Below are 24,565 nucleotides of genomic sequence, written 5' to 3' on the forward strand. Positions count from 1 at the left end.
ATGTTATACATATAACTTATGGTAAGTTTGTAATTTTTTCTACAAATTCAAGTTATACTTACTTACACAGTGGTTGCATCGTCTGTGAAGCATGTAATGTTAACGACATTATCTCCCTTAGTCGTAGATTTACCACTTCCTTCATTCTTAAAAGCGTTTAATTAAAATTTTAAAAAAACTTGTTGCAGTTTGGAGCTCATTTCACAAACGTATTTGTTACTTTTATAGCGAATTTTTACAAGTGAATCTACGTACTTTTATTTTATCTAGCAGTTCAGTTACCGCTGTTCCTTAATTACATTAACATAGCTGGCTGTTCACCCTTTCTTTGTATCTCCGACTACAATTGGACCAGTGGCTCCCAACTGAAATTATTACTGTTATAGCGCCGGTCTAACGCCCATAATGGGGGCGCGGACATCGATGACTGGCCACCGTACCCTTGGAAGGAAACTTTAAAGACCACGCTAAAAATTTCATTTGAAACATCATTTAATTGTTTATGCCGTACAAATGCTTTTTCCTATGAAATGTTGCATAGGGCACTGTTATTGTATACCAATCGCAGCGTATCATTATTGATCCAAATGAAACTAAAACATTCAACAAAACGAACTAAAATGTGAAATTTAAATGTGTTTCCCATTTTCTATCATTCAGGTATTTGCTAGTTAAGAGTAGAACATTTGAGTAAATCATTAGAATGCAAATACATATTGTAAACGAAAAGCGGACTGTATACTATAAAAACGAATATCATTCAATTTCGTACAAAAGTAGAGTATTTGAATAAACGAAAGGAGCACGGAAATGGACCTACCTTTAATGCGATGAGGATGTTCTTCAATATTGGTGCACTGGATGATGAAAGTTCACTATGATTATAATATTTAACGATTTATGGTTAAAAAAAACTTTTACAAATGATTCTAAGAATTCTTACGCAATGTGTCATGTTGTCAAAATTATGTTTTTAATGTTGATTTTGTAAATCTTCATTCTTGATGTTAGTTAGGTTAGGTTAGGTTAGGTTAGGTTTGATTTTGTAAATCTTCATTCTTGATGTTAGTTAGGTATCATAAGGATGGGTGACGGGAAGGATGGGAAACAAAGGTAATCGGTTGTTAATAATATCGATGCACGCTGCTTTATACTAAACGCGTTTTAAAATATCCTAAAAAATTAATCCACAGCGCTTCACATGGCAAGTATTCAATGCTCGTATTTAAATTAAATTAAATGCAATCGGAAATAACTTGCATCGTTACTTAGCTTTGATCTAAATAGCTTTGGAACCTCTGGGTTACACGGTAGCCGGTTGGTAGAATAGTAATATTTGTGTGAAGTTCAGTTCCTATGTAGTCACATGTAGTGTTCTGTGTTCTGTGTTCCAGTCGTGTAACTTAACTTAGTTCAATATTCCAACTTATTCATATGCATATGCATGGCAGTGTCTTTTACTAACCTGCCTAAAGTTCTGTAGAAAGTTTTTAGTGGGTAGTTTTGTATAACATTTTAACAGGATTATGTATTAATAGAAATATAGTATTCATCAGATTAATAAGGCGTAAGGTAGATGGTCGAAATACACTGCATTTAGTTTACCAATGCAGTGCCATCTGCACCACCGGTTGCGGAAAGTGAAATGATGGTAATAAACTGAACGTAGATATGCAGAAAGCAGCCAGTCCACAATTTTGAAAAAATGATATATTGATGTTATCGAATGCAGTAAGGTCAATTCTATGTTCGGCTTAAAACAGCCAGATCGCTTTCATACAAAAAACTGTATTCATCACCTTCTGAAAATGGTGTCGATCACAAAAACGGCATTTCTCATTAAGATGGGTGAATGGTAATTATATTTATTTATTTATGCATTTCATAAAATATTAAAATTTTTGTTCACCTTGCCCAGCTGTATGAAACAGTACTTATGATTTTCTTGTTATATATTTTATTACTTTAAAATATTTTATTATTTAATTTGTTTTTTACATTTATTCTTGAATTGTTTAAACTGTCTACTGAATATGTTAATTTTATTATAATTTTTAGGTTAATTTTTTTTTATAAATCTTGGGTAAAGGGAAATTTATGTATAAAAAAAATATCTATATACATATTAAGCCAAATATGCTAGTACTATAAATTTTTGTAAAAGGCAGATTTGCCGTTTATGTTAATAAAATAAAATAAATAAAATTTCTCAATTTGCTGAAAACACCCACAGCACTAGAAAAATCTTATGGGACTTAAAAAATCATTAAAACTGGTCAAATACATTTTAAGATTCTCGTTTGTATAATAAAAAAAAACCTCATATACCTATTTATTGTTTATCATTTGTTAAAGTCAAAAAAATTCGAACTCTTGTGTAGATTAGATAACTTACTCTTTTCACAAAAGTGCTATTATCTCAGTTTCACTTTTCTATGGCTGGCTGCTTTCTCCATAAATAAGTTTGACTGAAGTACCGTATTTTGCGGAAGATAAGACGCATCCCAAAATTTATCTATTAATTTTTAGAAAAAAAAACCTTTTGGATGATAAGACGCATCGGACCATAAGACGCACCCCAATTTTTGGTTGAATTTTCAGAGTAAAAAAGCGTGTCTTCTGTCTCATGTCCCTAAAAATACGGTAAGTACACCCGCTTCTGGCTGTTTTTGGCATTATTCATTTCTAGAACAAATCGGCCAGTTGACATTTCAATCGTTATGAGAATACCTAATACTTACTGAATTATAAACTTTTAAATAAGTTATGTGTTAAATTAATGGATAATATAGCTAGACGATACAATATGAGTTGATTTCATAGATGAGAGTTGTTGTATCACACATAACCACAGAAAACAATAGCAATTTATAGTATAAATAACTTACATTATATTATGTACCTATGTAGGTACAAATAAATAATATTTTTTTACAGCTTACCTGTAAATAAAATCACCGTTCGCCACTGCTGTATACTTATTCCCTCTTCTTTACTCCAACCAGCATCAGACCAGTGTCAGTGCACTTAGCCGCGGCTCGCGGGGAATCTCCCATCTCCCCCATCAAAGAAAAAACTATAACGACTGTTTAGTCTTCGTTTCATTTTATTTGTTTTCGTTTCATTGCGGGAGATCCGCTCTTCATTATTACCGCCACGTGTTTACGTTCCCCGTTTAACGAGACAAGATACATGAACGTGTTAAAAAAATATGTTCAATAAACACTAAATACAACAAGGCCTTGTGGTACAACTGTCATCGCGTTTGCCTACTGTGCAAGAGGTCTCGGGTTCAATTCCCGACATGGTTGATATGAAATATTTAATTAAAAGGGTGTTTTCACACTAGAATTTTTATAGTCCCTGGATTGGTAGCTGAAACGTAAGAATGATCATCTTACTTACATGCAACAAAAATGATCAAGATACGCTGCGATTGGTGTACCGATGCACTGCCCTACGCACCATTAAGTGCGGAAAGGGAATGATGATGATGTAAATACAAAATAAAATCCAAAAATCATAAATAACTTAATAATTTAAATATTATTAAATAATTGTAAACGACCATTTATCTATTTTTCTATGTCTACCGATTTCGAGACGTACCTGTCTCTTCGTCAGGACACAAATTAAACTAATATTGAAACCCCACTAACCTTCACCATAGTTGTTGCGCTTAAATATAAAACTTACGTGCTGATACGAGACATTTTTTTAATAGCTAACGATATCATTTATGAAAATATTTGATTTATTTTTTATTGTTTTTTTTTTGCACCACAACAGACCAGGAGGCCCAATTACAGTGGTGAATTACAGCCAATTAACACCCAGGCTTGAGAAAAATCACATTGAATTTTTGTGTTCTCACCGGGAATCGAACCCGGAACCTTCCGTTTGTGAGTCAAGCGTCTTAACCACTATACCACGGAGGCCGCTTGATGTTGTGAGAGAAATGTGAGAGGAACGTGAGTTTACTAGGTATAGGGTGGCTATTACGATGGAACATCGTATAATGGGTGCAATGTTTCAATTTTTATTCTTCATCCTGGACCAGTTGGTTTAGACCAGTGGTCTTTAATCTCAATAAGGATGTGAGCTACTTTCAGAAATTGAACTTGTCTGGTGAGCTACCCATACCAATTTCCTCCTTTATAATTTTTTATCATCGGCCCTTATCGTACCATACATAATATTTTTTATATTAGTTTAAATAAATAAGAACATCAGATTAGCAATAAAACATAAAATGCGTACTTTAAATATTTATTTACAAACAAAATAATAATTGAAAATAGGTGTGATTAAAAATAAACATAAAAATAAAAGTAAAAATAATTAGTGAAAAGAATGGCATTCACTTTCCTCCACAATTTTTTCAAATCTCGGTGAGTACCTTGTCACTCCCACCCGAATGCAAATATCATGATGTAAATATGCGAGTCTGTTTCTATATTTACTCTTAACAATCTTCATAGTGGAAAACGTTGATTCACATAAGGCGCCTTAGATATGATTTAATTTTTCTTTTCAAAATTCTCAATAACATAGTTGATTCGCCGTATCTTTTACAAAATATTGGTTTCCGTTGTCCTCTTCGCTATACTAGATTGAATTCCCTTTTTTATTTACCAACTTGTAAAAACAATTATACCTCGAATTCATTCATACCTGTAGAAATTATAACGGACTCAGTATTGATGTAGACATTTTTAACTGCACGTTGCATTTGTACAGAAAATTTCTTCATGGGGTCGATTATTTGGGATAGTTGCTGAATGTACATCTTGAGTGGTTTACGCTATGTATATGTGCCACATGTAATGTATATGTTTGTGTATGTTTTATATGTGCGTTCATGTGTGTGCGTGGATGGCTCGGAGTGTACATTCGGTATTTTTATTTATTTTAATTTATTACCTCCATGGAAAACGCAAATGTCAACAATTATCCTTTTCTCACTTAAAATTCTTATTTATTTTTTATTTTTTGTCACATTTCATGTTTATATCTTTTTAATTTATGAAAACTCAATTGGTCTTTTTATGTTAAAAAATTGTTGTTCTTAGTACTTATTTTGTATGACTGTGTGTTTTCTAAATAAAATAAAATAAAATAAAATAAATAAAAATAAGTAGGTAGAACGTAGAACAAAACAATGCCTTCATTTTGAGCGCAATTCTAACTCAAATTGGATACTTTTCTTTACCATAACATTCATCATTTTGTCTAAACTTTAGTCAAAATGGTGAATGTTACACAGTGTGTAAAGTGGTCACTTAAACCAGCCAGCGACAGGTCATAAGCCCTGTAAATGTCAAAAAAAATCCGTAAGATTGTTACAAAAGCATGTTAAAATTTGCAAACAAACAAACAAAACTTAAAACATTTACGCCGTTTCACTCTGATAGAACGCCACATCACTCTGTCTTTGCATTCAGATCTCGCTTCCATCATTCATACATCTTCTTATGCCGATTATGCCGACTCTTGACATGTCCATCTTCGAGTATTTGTTGGATTTGGTCATGCCGTGTCTTTCTCGGTCTCGAAATATATCAATACTGATACTATAAATGCGAAAATGTGTTTGTTTGTTTGTGTGTCCTTCACGTCTCAACGGAGTAACCGATCGACTTAATTTTTTTGCGCAGAGATAGCCGAAGAGATAAGAAGTAAAATATGTTACTTACTTTTCATCCCGAAAATTAAAATAGTACACTAAAAAATATTGAAATATTGTAACAATTGGCAACATTATTTGAATGAAATTCTTTAAATTTCTTTAATTGACTTACTTTATCTATGGTTTGTTTGGTTTGTTTTTCGTTTTGGTTTTGTAGTAGAATTTTGGAGTAGTGCAGGGGTTCCCGAAGTGTGCGCTGCGGCGCTCTGGTGCGCCGTGAGTCGATCCTCTATCATCATCTGAAACCACAAATATTCGCGGGTATCTATAAAGCTTTAAAAATTTTCATTCCGTTTGCCACATCATATTTATGCGAGGCAGGATTTTCAGCCGTAGCTGTAATCAAGAACAAATATCGCTCAAAGATCAATGTGGAGCTAGAAATGAGAGTAGCAGTCTCAAGTCTTATTCCCTGCTTTGAAAAACTGTGCGGAAATCATCAATCTCACCCGTCACATTGATTTGACTGAGTAACTATCGTATATTATTTTTTTCTTTTAAGTCTTTTTTGTTGTTCTCTGTTTCAATTCTGAAATATTATAAATATAATAAAACTCAATTTTATATTGTGGATGTTTTAATTTTTGTGCCTATCTACCTAACTACTATTACTGTAGGTACCTATTTCTTTCGACTATAATATATATCAGGGGTGCTCAAACTTGAACTGCTGGCGATCTACCTCAATATTTTTAGACTACTTACGATCGACTTGAGAGGCTGCAAGTATGTGTGATGCAGGGTTGTCGTACATACACGATACACCCTACCTACCTAGGTAGGGTGTACCGTAGCATATATAGATATTAGCTTTTCGCACGGTCGATCGCGATCGACCGTTTGAGCACCCCTGATATATATATATATATATATATATATATATATATATATATATATATATATATATATATACAGGGTGTTCTATAAACCCTGTCACATTCGAAACCACGATGATCAGTATGGGCAAGAAGACATATTAGCATATTTAAAAAAATATTTAGACCAAAGATTTTTTTTTTAATAAAGTATTAAAAAAAACAAATGGTTGCTTACTTCTGCAGGGAAGAAGTGAGGAGAGTGCGGCGCAGTATCAGACTCCCCAGAAAAAAAAGAAAAATAAATGTGTCACGTGCGATGATAGGTAGATGATACCCAAGTTACTCCCGTTTCCTTTTCCCGCTGGCGCTGTTTTATTATAGTGCACAAAGCATAGGAACACGAGCACATAATATAATATAACACTCCGTCATAATCTATCGCTTGTGGCAAAAAGTAAAACCGTGTTTTCTTTACCTATCCTGGCAGGGTTCACCGCTGCGTGTGAAGGCGATTGTTCCTTCAATACCGTTCCGGGTGTCTCCCTACGCGGATTCGCTTCTGAATATTTCAATAATTCAATTTCATAAATTAAAAAATACTTACTTGTTTATTTTTATTACCTTATACTTGTTTTTTATTTTTTACTATAATATCAAATTGCATTGTAGTATTGGCAAATACGCATTTCATATATACATATTTTTATTTCTTCTTTTTTCGCGATAATATATGCTTGCTTGTTTATTATTTTAACTTAAATTTGTCTTTCTTGCTTACCGTAAAACTTTATTTACTGTGTTTGCTTTACAGAATTTATTTCATACGCTTATATCATTGCATTTTTTGTTTTTATGGTCACTGTTTTTTTTGCATACCTTTGTTATTTTTGTTATTGTTTTATTATACCCTTTCTAACTAATTTCACATATTTTTTCTGTATATTCTGTATTAGTATGTTAGCATGTATTTTATTTTTTGTAAATGCCTTTTGGGCGTTAATGAACAAAATAAATAAATTAATTACCTAAATCATTTCTCTTTTACACTGCCGCGGATAAGAGCTAGTATTTCAATACATACATGTTTCTATTTTCTATGACTTTTTAAAAATGTGCTGTTTCCGTGTTTTGCAGATAATATTTACATAATTTGCGTGCGCCGTAAACATTTGGTTACTGGGTGAAATATTTCCGGGACATAAAGAATGAAAGCTATTTACTTCCGCGACAGCAACTTCGCCCTAACAGTGTGACAAAAAACGGTTCAGGATTCAATCAACCGCCAAATACGTAGCGAGAGCGAGACGCGTTGGTGCGGGAGCGCTATCTTGGCTATTATCGTATATTGTTTAGTATGAAGATAGGAGGGGGGGCAGCCTATAAGTGCGTGTGTTGTTTAGTATGGAGAGAGAGATGAGAGAATGGCCCATTTTACACGTATCGTCCAAATCCACACGGCGCGAAAAAAATTACGGTGGATTGACATTTCTCTCTCTCTTTTTCCAAAACAGACATTTTTACATAAAAGATTCTAAAATCTTATGCTCTTTCAAATGGAAAAAGGATACATCACTCTAGAGCTTCTTTCAAATGACCTTACGAAAATTTGAGGGGTATCTGTTCTTTTAAGGTGATTCTAAACGAAAATATGAAACTAATTATTTCATATTTTCGTGTAAAAATAAGATAAATATTTTTTTGTTTTGTACACCATTTTGTGAAAAGAACCTTAATTATATTGTTATAGTATTTGTTACAACCAATATAGTGTAAAGTTTCCACAAACCAAGTTTTGTAACATTTCCATCGAAAATAAACGTAAAAATAGCATTTTTTAATAAAAAATTCTACAAGCGCCATCTACGAATAATTAGTTTCATATTTTCATTTAGAATCACCTTGACACTTTAAGCTGTGTGATAGAAGGAATTATTTGCTTGTCTTGTCAATGTTTCTTTTTAAAAGCATTCAGTTCAGTTCAGTGCCGAATATCGGCGTTTATTATTATTCTGTTTGCAAAACAGTGAAAAATGTAAAAAAATATACAAATAAGCAAAATTAAAATATAAGCAAACATATTAAGCACTGTCAATGGTCACTAGGTATAGTAAATATCTGTTCTGAGGTAGACAGCATTTCTTCTCTTTTTTTAAATATTAAATACAGCATGACGTTTTATTAGAGTTGTTGTGAAATTGCGTTGTGAAATTTTACACTAAATTGAATAATATATAAAAATACTATACTCTTTAAAAAATTACGGAACTAAAATTGACGAGCTATCGACTTTTTTGGGTGGTGAACTGTGGTTTTAATACCAACTGCAGTTGTGTTATGATTAGAAATATTTAAAGATAAATATATGAACAGAAAATATAAAAAGAAAAATAATGAAACCCACTAAACCGCGAAACCGGCTTGTCAGCAGGTTTCCTTTTTTTGTTAAAATGCGTATGTGCAGATTTAAAATAAATAAATAAGAAAATATAATTATTATTGAGTCGGAGATTGAGTAGATTTTTACATTTTCAGGGGCGCGCTTAACATCAATGAAAAAATAGTTGCTTTTTAATTTTTTGTCTTATTCTGAAATTTGACATTTGCAAGATTTTAACCAATTTATTTATTACAAGACACACTATTTTCCAAGTCAAAATTACATCTGATCCATATAATATAGTCTTACGTCGAGTACCGCTTTACCCACTGTTAAACTACTGGGAGTCATCCTTAATTCTGACCTTTCTCTTGACGCTCAAATTAGTAGAACGATAAGTTCATGCTTTTACCAGCTGAGACAGATTAAATGCATACGCAAAAATTTGCCAGTTGATGCCGCCCGTCAATTAATAAATGCGTTTGTAGTGTCTAGAGTCGATTATTGTAATGGTATCTACGCAGGTCTACCAATGAATAAAATGACTCGCCTACAGGCTGTACTAAATGCCGCAGCGAGACTTATTTTTGGAATCTCTAAATTCAGTCATATCACTCCACTACTTCGGGAATTGCACTGGCTACGTTTTCCACAGAGGGTGGAATACAAACTCTGTTGGCATATGTATAAGTCACTGCACAACTCTGCTCCAGAATATCTAAGGGAACTCAGCATTCCAGATGAACTAGCTGACAGACGTCTTACGCTTAGATCAGCTACATCTACGTCGAAAGGAAAAGTTATTATACCTCTACGCAAACAGCGCACTAAATTCGGCGAACGTGCATTTGCGGTCGCAGGCCCTACGGCATGGAATGCTCTCCCAGCAGAAATCCGAAACTGTGAGAGTGAAGTGATATTTCGGAAGAAACTTAAAACCCACTTGTTCTCTAAATCATTTGAATAAATTCTTAGCATGTGGTGGAAAAGTAATATGAAAAAGTACATTGTTTTTCTTAAATTAAAAAGTTAAAATTAAATTTATATCTTTATATAATCACTTTGTAAAGCGCCCTTGAGGTATTTTATTACGAAAATGGCGCTATATAAGTTATCCATAATAATAATAATTATTATTACGTCCGTAGGGTATATTATTTTCTACGGTGTTAGAGAAAGGTAAGCCGGGCCGCCTATTAACATTTATTTTACGTTTTACGTGTCCTCCCAACTTGAATAGTAAGATTTTGTATGAGAAAATTTTAGCCGAGAGTGTGCAGTCAGTAAATTTCATAGAAACTAAAAAGTTACATACATAAAAGGCAGTGCTTTTTCCATATTAAAGGTGCAGGATATAAAGGATGAATGTCAATTTTAATGTGTTTTAAACTAATGATCTGACGGCAGTTAACTTGATCTACATTTCTGTTGAATAAAATTTGACATTGCGGCTCTACTTTCCAAGATACCTGAACAAAATAAATGCATACTTAGGGTAAATTTAGAAGGTTCTGCCTTAAAATATGAATTTTATAGCTAGTAGGGATCTGAAAGAATAAACCTATGTACATTTAAAAACTGAAAAAAAACTGTGAATGTCAGTTAAATACTGGGAATAAAGCGATAATTTATTAATAATGAAAACCATTTTATATTAAATAAAAGAGTATAGCCTATTTACATTAAACTTATAATTAGAAATCAAACACTGATTTGAGTGAAACGACATTCGTTTGAAAATGCCCTAATAAGGCGAAACAATTGTCACGAAGTTTTTATTTTTATATGTTTATATTTGTAAAAATAAAATAAAGTGTTCAGTAGACTCAAATCAGTGTTTGATTTCTAATTATAAGTTTAAATATGGAGTTCTACAAAATAAACACCAAATCAATCAATATTTACATTAAGCAGGTTCTTTTATGTTTATAGGTTTATTCAAATGTCAGGGTAGTTTGTAAACTTAAAAACGTTTTTTCTCAAAACTTTAGTTTTTGTCATTCGTCCTTTATATCCTGTACCCTTCATATTAAATAGCTGGTTAGGATTGTACTAAGTTCTTAACCAGTACTTACATTTTTTTAATGAGGCGTTTCGTCTTTTAAATATTATATTCTTTAACTGATTTTTTTTGCGTTAATAAAAAACAAAAGTATTTTTATTTTTTTCTCGTATTTTACAGTTCAAATCAACCCCTGAACTCATAAGAAAATGGTAGAGTTTTCTGTAAGTATATTTTTTATTTTCAGTAATTAAATTTAGTTTCGCAGAAAGCCATAGAAAAATAAAACTGAGATAATAGCACCTTTAAAAAAAATAGTATTCCTCAAATGAAGAATATTCCCGTTTTTTTTATTAATCCAAATTTTCGGGGTCGTTTTAAATGGGTTGTAAATAACTCACTATATGAAAACGATAATAAAATTGTGTTAGAGCGCGACACAGTACGGTTCTAAATTGTATACATATTTAATAACATTTAAATATTTAAAACATATTTTATAATAGATCATTTTGGATGTGCGATGGTTTGCCTTCGAAAGGAACGTTGAAATGAGGTAACGGCCGCTACAAGGACGTAGAAATTAGACATGGAATGGTATGTATGCCCTTTTTTTATAGGAAAACTAAGCATTAATTATGCATACCGGCTTTGAAGGGCTGTATATTAGTTCAGTGCCGAAAAAATCGGCGTTTATTATAAGTAAAGCTTAGTCTTATTATGATCTGTTTGCGAAACAGTGAAGAAGGTAAAAATATACAAATAATCATTTCAATGACGATGAACGGTAATTTTCCATTTTTTATATTATAGTGCTTTCTATGTTTACTTTTGTATGGGTACTACTATTGTGTACCATATATACGCGTATACTTATTTTTTAAATTACTTTAATTGTCATTATTATTACTAATTTTTTATTTTTTTTAATACTTATATTTTGTACCTTTTAAAGAAAAATATATATAAATTATTTTCCTTTTAAAATTTTATCTGCACACATTGTTTAATTATTTTTTTATATCTAAATATGTTCTTAATACAAAACTGCTGTGTTATATACGTATATAGATAGTATTTATGAAAAAATAATACTTTTCAATTTAATTTTAAAGTTTTTCACATTATATCGAAATGTTTATATTATTTTTAATATGTTTCTTTTTAAGGTATAAGGCACTGCGTGCCGTGTATATTATTAAATAAATAAAATAATCTAAATTTAAATCGCTTAGTAGATAACAGATACCGCCCACCCTTGGGTAACATTAGCTTTAGCGTCTACTCCCGAGGAAAGCTCTCTTGCAATTCCCTAATAAAACATACACTTTGACCAAAATATTTTGCTTGAATGGGGTAATTCCTTAGATCAGCGGTCGGCAACCAGCGGCCCGCGGGCAGCATACGGCCCTCAAGGCGTCTTGGCGCGGCCCGCAAGGATTTCGCCGCAACGCACGCGACGGACGATAGCATACGCAACGGAGTTGCATACCCACCGACTAAAGATATCATTTTCTGGATTGCAAACAAGCGATATTACAATCTGGGGTGAATTTTGTTTAGCAAAATACTAAAATGAATAATGCGTTATAATAACTCAAAACTGAATTAGAAAACGGTTTTGTGATTCCAAAAAGATCTATGTAAAATGGATTTTTCGGAAACCTCTTCGTAGTAGATATCGATTATGAATACTTGCTTTTTTTTATGGGATTTTACCTTTTGAAATTTACAAAGACTTTAAAAGGTTTGCTAAGCAGAGAAATTACCATGTTTGATAGTAAATACATTTGTGAGAAAACTTTTTCAATTCTGAATTACCGAAAAAACAAACTCTGTTCTCGATTATCAGATTCAGATTAAACGCATCTATACCTCAAAACATGCAAGCTTATGTAAAACAGACATGCAAGTCAGATACAGTTAAAAAATTATTGCTTTGACTTGATGATAATTGATTTTACTAACCACTTTTAATGTCGAAAAAATATATAACGAGCGTTTTATTTTTAAAACAAATATTCCAGGTAAACTGTTAACATACGGCCCAATAGCGGCCCGCACTATAATAAAACGAAATATTTGTCTTAAAGGTTGCCGACGCACTCAGATGCTCAGATAAATCTTCCTGTGTTGCCCCTTTTTTTCTCCATCCGTTGTACAGTTGCGGCTAAAACTATACTCTGGGTTTATACATAATACCTGGTGAACTCTAACCGGAGAAAAAGCTTCATTCCAAATAATCAAACTTGTGTATGTATGTGCTCTTTTAGCCACTAAAAATATAATATTATATAACTAATGAATAATATGTGATATTTGTTTAAAGCTTAATTAGGTTTAATTACACTTTCATCTTTCCGTTTCTTATGATGGAGATCGCAACGCATTAGTAATTATTGGTACACCGAAATTCGCTGTGACGCTTAGCAATGACGATAGGGTATTATCACCGAAATGTCGGTTTTAACACGTTGTACATATAGAGGATTTTTCAAAGAGTCTTTTAGTGTTTATGAAAGTCCTAATAATCAATAATTTCATTAAAAAATTTCGTTTACAATATTCGATGTCTCAGAAAAGCCATTTTGTTCGGTTGGTAATAAATCTAGTCATACAAATCCACCTAACAGTACACCGCGAACCATGCATTTATTTTGATGTTAGTAATGCCATTTATAGAAATTAAAACGACCCGTATTGTTGTCTTTGCTTTTTTCTCCCTCTCTCGTCACCTTGTAGCTAGTAGCTATAGTAAAATGGGGCGACATTTGAATCGTATGGTGACTTTGATAAGTAGATTGGAGTTCATATTTCTCCTCTATCACTTGGAACCCTCTGACAATTTTTAACTGTTTTTTCTATAAGGTAATACGGAATACGCTTTAAATGCAAATTTTATATGACTACTTCAAATAAACGTAGTTATGCAGAAAGCAGCCAGTTCACAATTTTGGAAAAATGAGATATTGATGTTATCGGGTGCAGTAAGGTCGATTCTATGTTTTGCTACAAACAGCCAGACCACTTTCATACAAAAAACTGTATTAATCACATTCGGAAAGAGGTGTCGATCACAAAAACAATATTTCTCAATTTGCAGAAAACACCCTTAAAACTAGAAAAATCTTATGGAACTTTAAAAATCTTTTAAACTGGTCAAATACATAATAAGATTCTTGTTTGTAATATTAAAAAAAAAAAACGTATGTATTCATTGTTTATCGTTTGTTAAAGTCAAAAACATTCCAACTATTGTGTAGATTTTATAATTCACTCTTTTCACAAAATGGCTATTATCTCAGTTTCACTTTTCTATGGCTGGTTGCTTTCTGTATAACTACGTTCACATTATAGTGTATTATAGCGAACTTATATTATAGTGACAAATTATGGTGTATTATAGCGACCTTATATTAAAATGGCCCAAAAATGTTAATATTTTAAAATAATAACTCAAATATTTATTTTGAAAAGAAAGTACCCAGACATTTACTTTCGTTTTAATAAAACATATTCTTAAACACCAACATTATTCACGTTTATATTTGGTTCACTAGTGTTTTTTTTTTTTCATAGATGAACTATTGATAATGCATTGTCTCCGCGCTATTCCTTTTACCTGTTTTCTACGTATTTTCTTTGCCAATTATTTATTTTAATTACCTTAATTAGGGTTTCGGGGCTTTCATGAAAGTTAGTATTATCTCTGAGGATTTAAATTTTAATCGAAGTTTCAATAACTTTTTGGCCCCCTCAACCTACCTATCAGCGAAGCACTTCTCCCACTTAAAACAATTTCAACAATTTAATAGCAACATAATTCGTGTAGATATTTTCCCCGTTGAGTACGTTAGATCAATTTTTATTTTTTCTTGACGGTTTGTCGATGCTAGTCCGAAAAATTAAGGATATACTCCGTTCAGAGATTTAAAAAAAGAAACAAAGATATTAATTTTTTGAGGAAATTTATTAGGTTTTTTTTTTAAATATATCTCTGAAGTTTTGCGGTTTGTCCCTGAAACACGTGTATGTCGTTAAATGAAATTAGGAATAAACTTGTTTTTTTTGCAAGGGTTTCATGATATTCTTACTCTTGATGAATTTTTAATTTTAGTTAGCGAAAATACCTTCATCGATAAATAAAGGTAACAAAATTAATTAGTAATTGCCAGCTTGGTTATTAAAATCTCCTCACAATACAGCAGACCGTACACCAGAGGATGGTCGGCGGCTCTAATCTGCAGAAAGAACATTAATTTCCATTTACGAAACGAAAAATACGCTTATAAAAAGCAGCAGCAGAGTGGATTAAGCTTAAAAGTGCTTTTACCAAAAGGGGATTAAAAAACTTCTTTTTTTTTCGCAACTCTTTGAAGAACGTCATCCCTTTTTACGCGGAGGAAAATAGAAAGTCTCATTTCCCAGGGGTTTAGAGTGAAGTTTTTCAATTTTCCATCCCTGGTCCTAGAATGTATAGCTCCCTCTATGTACCATTTTCTTCAGTCTTCTGTATTTTATCTTGCATGTTTCCTTTTTGGTTTTATTATGTTAAGCGCACTTCTTTTGATTCAACAGTACGCTAACAATTTCATTTAACTTGAAATAATGAATATTTTCCTAATATCCAACCTTATCTAATGGTTTTGCCGGTAACCGCTTTTGCCTTTAACTGACTAATTCCGACTGTCTGGTATTATAGTGCTAAGCCTAAGCAGGCTCGATCGATGGTCAATAATTGGTAAAACTAAACCAAGAAATTCGATGGATACTTCTGATCAAAATGATTATATTTCCTATGATTTCTATTTCCGTAAAAGGGAGGAGGGTTAATCTACTAATACACTAACGAGTAGGGCTGGTAGGCGTGTATCGGCCGGGCTCGGGCTGGGCTGCTCCTTCGCCGCCGTGGTGTATTATTGACGACGATGTCCTAGTATGCAGGATTCGGTTTTCATATTGCGCGGGGTTAATAAGGTTGGATGATAGGTTGGTTGATAGATTGGTTGACAGTTCTTGACTAGGATGATGCCAGGTTTTGAATTGGGTGGTGCTAAGAATAGGGCGAATTTATGAATAATGATTTTCTTTTGGCCTTATAGGTTTGAATTATTTGGCCGGTGGCGGGGTGGTAACGGTTCTGGTTCTCCCGATCGGCCTTGTTTCTTCCGGTTTATTAACAAGCTAATGAACTAACATACCCTATCGCCGTCAGAATTGAAAAAAATAGTTTGAGGGTGACAGACAAATTGTCTGTATATACTTAGGTTGCTCTGAAAGCAGTAAATGTAAATTTAAAAAAAAAATTGTTTTTATAATTTGCGGATCTGAAAAGAGGTCACAAGACCTTTAAAACGGATCCGAGTAAGTAGGTGAGGCTTTCTATGATCAAAATGATTATCTATGGTATGTAAATATCAATATAATTCCTTGGTTAATTATTTTTATTTTGACTAACGTGTTCTTTCGCCTAAGAAGGCATCTTCAGGACTGGTAAATTGTTTACAACATTTTCAACTTTCTACTATTTTTTACAAGGTTGGCGGATAGTATACTTTAGAGTTTTATCAAGACTACAAAAAAATAGATTTTAAACACTGTACTAAAAACAAAATAGCACACTTATACATTGAAAAAAATGTATGTTTAAGAAACAGGCTATAAAGCTATTAGTTCTTAAAACTACCGACAAAACATATACACTGAAACGTCGTTTCACAGTTTTTTTTACTCGGTCCAAAATACGGTCCAAAAATATTTTTAGTTTTATTAGACACAAATTTAAAAATGCGTAGTAGTAATATAATTATAATGTTTGTTATTGGAACGCCCTACATCTCTAATTATACTTGGCATATAACATAATATGAAATTGATTTTTTAAATTGAGTATGTTGATGTATGTCGTATTTAAGAAAAAAATTAAGGTCTATTAAATATTATTGAATTTTTTTTGAAATCCTGAATTGATTTCTGTACAAAGAAACCTATCCAGCATTGTTATTTTTATTATACTTTTTTTACACGGTACTGTGTGGAACGCATTCTCCGTGTAAAAAGATGTTCCAGAGTATATTATTTTTACACATCCAAATTATCTCTTTATACCCCGTGTAAAAAGCGGTTCCGTTGTATTTACTATTAGATATTATAGAGTTTATTTTCTCAATAAATCACACTCACGAAGGATGGAACACTAAAAATAAAATACTTAAACTCATTAAAATAGCATTATATCAACTCAGTAGTTAACCCAAAAAAAATTGATAATGATCTTTAAGATAAAAATTACTTTATTTAATTTACTTTCATATAATTTTGAATTCTCTATCCTTACCTCTGTTTTGTATAAATACATTGAACTCCTAAATAAAGATACCAGTCTCGAAGATATCGCGAAAGCGATGAAACCGGTCACTGGATATTCCAAATTTGTGGATTAAAGTATTATTCGTCTTTTATTTTTATAATAAATTACAATAAACTTCCATCAAGAGTTTTCACTTACAAACTTAAAGATTCTAAAGAACGAAATGTATGTACTTCAATTTTAAACACCTAAATAAATTTATATTATTTAATTCATTTATTCAACATTTGTGTCTATGAAACTGCCCTCAATTGAACGTAGTAATGCAGAAAGCAGCCAGAAAAAATGAGATATTAATGTTATCAGGTGCAGTAAGGACGATTCTATGTTCTGCTAAAAACAGCCAGATCGCTTTCATACAAAAAACTGTATTAATCACCTTCTGAAAATGGTGTCGATTACAAAAACGACATTTTTCAATTTGCTAAAAACACCCACAACATTAGAAAAATCTTACGGTTCTTCAAAAATCATTGAAAGTGGTCAAATACATAATAAGATTTTTGTTTTTCAAATAAAAAATACTAATGTTTTCATTGTTTATCATTTGTTAAAGTCAAAAACATTCTAACTGTTGTGTAGACTGGATTATTCCGTCTTTTCACAAAAGTGCTATTATCGCAGTTTCACTTTTCTATGGCTGGCTGCTTTCTGCATAACTACGTTCAATTGTCTTGCATTTTCACTTCCAAATTCGGTACATGTTGTAATATTTTTTTGTTTTATTTCAGGTAAATACTGTACTGCCATTTTGTCGTCGTCGTGTTGTCACGTGGTCGTGACGTCACCGCCGCCGTCGTACTTGGCTAATTGCGCGAACCTTCACTAATTTCAATCACATTTTTTACCGCATAAAGGTAATCACGTTTTCATTTTGTCTTCACCTTTAAGTAACCTACTTCAGAACACTATTTTTTTATGTTCTTAGCGCCTGTAATCTTTATTTTAATGTGTAATAATAAATGTCGCTTAAAAGATAATGTTTTTTTTCAGTACGTTTTTTTTTCAAATTAAATTTTATTTATTCATATATGTGTACATTACAAAATGGAATATCTCAATTCGTACATGTAGAAATAATTAAAATAATAAGGTAAAATTAGGTATATATGTATAAAAATTATACATAATATCCAGAGAATAATATGTTAAAAAAGTAAGAGAATCTTGTAACGAAAAACTCCCTCAGAGACGTGAAAAATGTCAATTAATTATTGCAAAAATATTCAGGCTTTACTTTTATTACTACTACGATTATTACTACGATTCAACAACGGAAAAATAAAGTTTTTTTTTGTAGCTAAATTCTGTTGTTGTACAATAGGGAAATATCACATACTACGAATACCAATAAAAATATATGAAATGGATTAAAAATAATTTATTGTATTTTCAAAATCAATTTGGATATTGTGGAGAAATGTTTTCATGTTTTCATGTTTATTATTTTTTTTTTTTTTTCAATACGTCACTAGAAAAACGCAACATGTTTGATAGTTGTGACGTCAAGATTCGTGACAATGTTCTAATCAAATTTAAATAGTCAGGAATAAATAAACACGAATCGTGACGTATAAGGGGTGTGGCCAATAGAATGACCGTTTTTGCGGGAATTCAAAATTCAAAATTTAAAAATATTGTTTATGCTACTAATAAGTAACAATTTTTTTTGCTGGACAGTATTTCATAGACCTTTATTACTTTACAAATGTAAAAAAAGTGATATTTCCCTATTCTAGTAATAGATATTTTTTGGGAAACGGAGTATAAAAAAGTAAAGGCTTATGTCCTGTCGTCAATGTTCACTGTGTAACATTCACCGTTCGCTTATAAAACTTTTATTAATGCTGATTTTAAAACAACCCTTTATCGAATTAATATAACTAAAAATTGAAGAATTATTTGAATAATACGTGTCAAATTCTTATTTTATTTTACTGTCTTTTTTGCACAACAACGGGCCAGGAAACCTAATGAATGTGGCGAATTACGGCATCGAATAAGGGAATCCAATCCGAAACCCATGTGACAAGCATCTTTGCCATTACACCACAATGACAGTTCATTAGCCCAGTAAACACCTAGAGTTTTCTTTTACTCTGTTAAAAGGACTGTTTTATTAATAAAGGTTGGATTATCATGTACCGTTTTATGCTCATTTTTAAAATCTCTAATATAGCCAATGTGTTTCCTATTAATTTTATTTGTCCTATTACGATTTATGTACTACTTTTTAACATTAAAGATAATGTTCCCTCACTGGGGTGTCCCATGCTGAGGGAGCCATTTTATATAATTTTGAAACATGCCTTTTTAAACATAATTTAACCGTAATATCAAATACGTATAAAACACGTAAAACTTACAAATAAAAACACTATAAATATAAATATATTTCTACCTGTTTGGCCTGATCCACTCATCAATCCGTGTGCATCCCACCCCCATTAATCATTTCTTAGTGGCCATTTTATTTTAATTTTATTTTAATTTTATTTTGACACCCTGTGGTCGGTTTACGTTGAGGAGATACAAAAGCTCACCGTCCACCCGCAGTCCTGAGGGACTCTTTGTCCAATGCTTGTGGCGGAAGGTTAACTAAATTATTTCCAAGGAATACAAACTCTATGCAGGGAAGAAGATGTATGGACAGAGGCCAACCCATCAGTCCCCATTCATCGGATCCCCTCAACGCCTCTGTTTTTTCATTTATTTATTTAACAATAAAATACATACAAAAATTTACAGACAACTGATTGAACAAAAATAAAAAAAAGGTTCAATATTAAATATAAAGTTTTGCGCAGTTTATAGAAGAATATCTGATTGTAGGGGGGTGTTTGTGGGTGATGAATGAAAGGGGTGAAGAAAGGGGTGTGTGCCACCATTTTGGTACCGCCACCGGCTTGTAAAGGTTGAAGGTTGCTGCGCAAACCGCTTTCAAACTGCAACTACGGTACTCTGTACATATATAATAATGTACATGTACACCTATTTATTATTTATCTTCTGCCCAAATCTGGAACACCGTATTGGCTCGGGTAAAAATAGAAACTGGATGAATACTTAAAATAATAGTTTATTTTACACGTATGCCTGTGAAGTCTGATCGCGCCACTTAGCTTAGATAAAAGGTAAGCGCACGTTTGATAGCTCGCTGGTTCGCAGATTTTATGTGCTGGTTGCAAATCGTGTTATTTATAATACTGAACTCCAATACAAAATGAACACAAGTACTCACCTTATACTGGGGTTCAAGTCTTGTTAGAAGTTCTTCTCGCGAGCAGGCTTACGGGATGCTGTGTTTAACAAGACCCTAAGGCTTGAACAGTCGCGCTAGATTGTTGTTTTTAAATACCTGTGTTTCAAAATATATCGTTTTTTGCTTAACACGGCATTACAGCTCCGTTTTCAGAGGGATTTTGTAGCATAGTCTTTTAAGAATCAATGTTTTAGACGACTCCAGAACATGTTCTTACGTGTCACGTTTTAAGTTTTTGATGGCGTTTGTAAATTTATTAACCTATCGTAGCCGCGTTATTTCTCTGAATTACTTGATAAGTTTTTTTTTCAAAAATATTTACAAAATAGTCTTAAATTAAAGTCCTGCTGAGTTGCATACATACAACTCGTCAGCTGGTTCATTGCAGAATGTTTGTATACGTTATATCTTTGACCTTCGCAAACTTGACCACTTAACCGAATATCGCACGCAACTACACTTTCTATGCCTGATACTTAAATATATTTTGGTGTACAAATACTCCAATATGAGGAACGAAAATTCAAGTTTGCCATATCGAAAAAAATCGGCAACTTTCTTACTATTGTTATCGATGGCTTGGACTAAAATGGCGAATAAAACACTGATCGAGCCATTTCTAATGTCAATATTATACTAGTACTAGTTTAGCATCGCGCAATCAATCAAACCGACCCAAGAATACACCTATCAATATTTTATCTCTTCCCCCCCCCCCCTCCAATATCGCCTGAAGAGTATTTCACTTAACTGACAAACGATACTTTCGTGCTTCCCATTGTTAGCGTTTGACGCATGTAAGGGCGCCCTATTTCGGCGGCCGGGTCCGTTTTCGACGCTCTGTTAACCTTCGTCCCTCGCGGACTCCAACCTTTTAGCGGGGCGGTAGTTTGTTACCCCCGCACGGGTGGCGGCATCGCGTGCCGAAGGAGACTCTTCGTTTTTCTTGTATTTCCGCCTCGTGACGACATATTGCGACAAGTTTCGTATTCTGAATTGTTGCGGTGCAGACGGCCTCACAGAAGCTTTCAATTTTTAAAAGTTTTCCTCAATAGCAATAAAAAACAACAACAACAACAAACCATCACGCCGTTTCCCCGTAGGGCTAGGCCGAGAGGATAGAACGCCACATCACCATCTTTGCATACAGATCTCGCCTCCTCTACATTCATTCAGTCATGCACGCGCTCCGATTATTCCGACTTTTGACATGTCCATCTTCAAGTATTTGTTGGATTTGATCATGCCATGTCTTTCTCGGTCTTCCTCTATTTCTGCATCTATCAACATTCATAGAATAAATACTTTTTGTGTTCGACCACTTATTATTAAACCTCACTGTTTAATTTGAATACTGTCTTAAGTCCAATACATATTATAGAGTAAATAAATCGTGAACACCCGAGTTGAAAGGGCCATTCAAAAACGAAGAAGTCTTTATGCCAAGTATTATTTTGGGTTTGTGGAGTTATGAAATTCGATCATTTGCACTTGGTCCAAAGTAGATAGGAGTGGACTACAGGAAATGTTGTTTGATTTGATTTACTTTTTTTTTTTTTTTTTTCTGAGTTGTCTAATTTATTATATTATTTTTAACGTGCAGAACCTTAACCCAGTGTTTTTATTAAAATTATGATTAAAGGTGTTTTCATTTTAACTTTAGTTACAAAATAAACGATAGGTATAAATATTTTATTTATAAAAAAATTCAGCCTTTTGTCGGTGTCATTTGATGAACGTCTATGTCAAAAATAGACCGTTATCTGGTATATATTTTTGACTTTTGTCGCAGCTTGGCGATCGTCATATACTGGGTATATCTCTAGTCACCTTTAAAATAATTACTTTTATACCCTGCGCTCTGCATGCAAAATGACGTTTGCATTTATCATGAAATGTGAATTTTCCCAAGCTTGAATATTTTTTTTATATTTTAACATACATACAGTAAAACTCCAATTATCAGGATTAATTAGTCTTAGATTTTATTTCTCTCGAAATGACACAGCGAATTGACGTAACATTAAAAACTTACTTAAATATATCCATAATCATCATAATTCCCTTTCCGCACCTAGGGGTAAATAGGGCACTGCATTGGTACACCAATTGCAGCGTATCTTGATCATTTTTGTTACATGAAGGTAAGATTATCAGTCTTACGCTTCAGGTACCAGTCCCATGAAATATTCTGGTGTAAAAACACCATTTTAAATCAATATTTCATATCAACCATGTCGGGAATCGAACCCGAGACCTCTTTCATGGCAGACAAACGCGCCGACCATCACACCACGTGACCGACATAGACATAAACACATCCAGCTCATAAAGGTAATAAACCAAAATCAGTGATCGAACATCCCATTTCCAAGACAAACAAAAACGATTTTTTCCGAGTACCTTAGCCTTGTACATGACACGTAAGGCTACTAAATACAGGGGTCCAAATATATATTTAAAAAATAAAATAAAACATACCTAGTAAAGTCAGTTGCGTAATTAAATTAAAATCAAAAACTTATTTATTTTTTATTTCCTAATCATTATTATCCAATAATAATGATTAGGATCATCATTAGGATTATCTGGCAATCCGGATGACCGGAGTTCAAGTAAACGGAGTTCTATTGTATTACTTTATTATTTACAATGCAACTACACAGAGACGGTGTATCGCCAGTGTCCTTGTGAATTTTATTTAACTGGAGTCAAAACCTCTTTGACTGGACAGTATTCGGATAAGACATGCAATGGACAAAACTGGACAATCCTACTTTTGTGCAGACTAAATTGCAAGTCTGCAGAAGTGCAGAATGCAACCACGGTACACCCCCACGCTCGCATGCAAGTGGCAATGTGGGTGTGTGTGTGTGTGAGGGTGAGTGTGTGTGTGCCGATCGATATGCCGGTGACCTTGCGAGCGCCGCACAGTGTACTAAATTTCTTATGTCTTGACACTGTGCCAAATTTTGGGAAAGCTATTCCAAACCCACATATTTCTGCAAACATACATTCATTTTTACTTTTCTTTAACGCTCTTACCCGGGATGCATTTCATCACAATGCAATGTCTTTAGATATTTGCAACAAAAATGCAAGAAGATGTGTGTAATACCCACCTTTAAACTATTATTTTAATTAACAACCACAATATTTTAAAGTTTATATTTGAAGCACTAACTTTGTGGTTATTCATTATAATTAAATAAATAAAACAACTTTGTTTTTAACCACTATTTTTTTATAATTAGTTTTTTCCACCGACCGGTTTCAAAGCAAACAAGCTTCTTCGTCAAGGTTTACGTAACTAATGAATCAATTCCTATTTTATTTTTATCATGTTCACTAAATACTACATGTGGACCCAATAAATCAAGTCTTATCTACATTGGAAAAACTAATAGAAACTTTAATATTAGAGTAAAAGAACACTTAAGATGCTTAAATAATAATAATTTTTCTGAATTCGCAAATCATTTGATAGAAAATAATCATAACTTCAATAAAGACACTGGATTAAAAGTACTTCATTTTGAAAATAAAATATTAAAATTAGAAATCTTAGAAATTAAAAAGCGATTCATAATAAGAAAAAAATAATTAATAACCAAATAAACAATATTTCTTTTAGTCCTCTCCTGTCTAGCTTCGAAAATATTGATATCAAATTAACACCCTTGTAAGAAAAAAATACTTGAAAAAAACAAAGTTGTTTTTTTAATTTTTTTAACCACAATATTTATTTAAGATTTTAAGTACAAAAAATTATGTGCGCTTTGACGAACTTATTGCTAAATGCAATATCTTCCAGCCAACTAAAAAAAAACAGACGGATCATATAAAAAATTCGTCAATTTTTTTTTACAAATTTTAAATACACATATTTATTTTCAAATTTTAGCTGTTTTAGTGGGTAGAAACAGCTTGCAAACCTTAACTTTATTTTTTTAAAGGATTAATCCGCTAAGCTTCTATTTTAGAGGCTCGTGGTCGGAAAGAGGGCATATGGAAGGAAGTTATGAAAATACACCACAACACCCAGAC

The 24,565-nt window shown here is 32.6% G+C and overlaps 1 long non-coding RNA gene across 1 annotated transcript in view; it reads left to right on the forward strand.

Moving 5' to 3' along the window:
- The first annotated feature begins 1,814 nt into the window (after positions 1–1,814).
- The window catches only part of LOC148282354 (uncharacterized), a 55,479-nt gene continuing 32,728 nt past the window's right edge, over positions 1,815–24,565 (forward strand). Inside the window, exons 1-2 of the long non-coding RNA XR_015822113.1 lie at positions 1,815–1,855; positions 17,988–18,113. This is a non-coding gene — a long non-coding RNA (uncharacterized LOC148282354). The remainder of the gene's footprint in view (positions 1,856–17,987; positions 18,114–24,565) is intronic.

Source organism: Micrasema longulum, unplaced genomic scaffold, assembly GCF_059751315.1.
Source record: "Micrasema longulum isolate JH-2025_06_02 unplaced genomic scaffold, ASM5975131v1 h1tg000335l, whole genome shotgun sequence".
NCBI lineage: Eukaryota > Metazoa > Arthropoda > Insecta > Trichoptera > Brachycentridae > Micrasema > Micrasema longulum.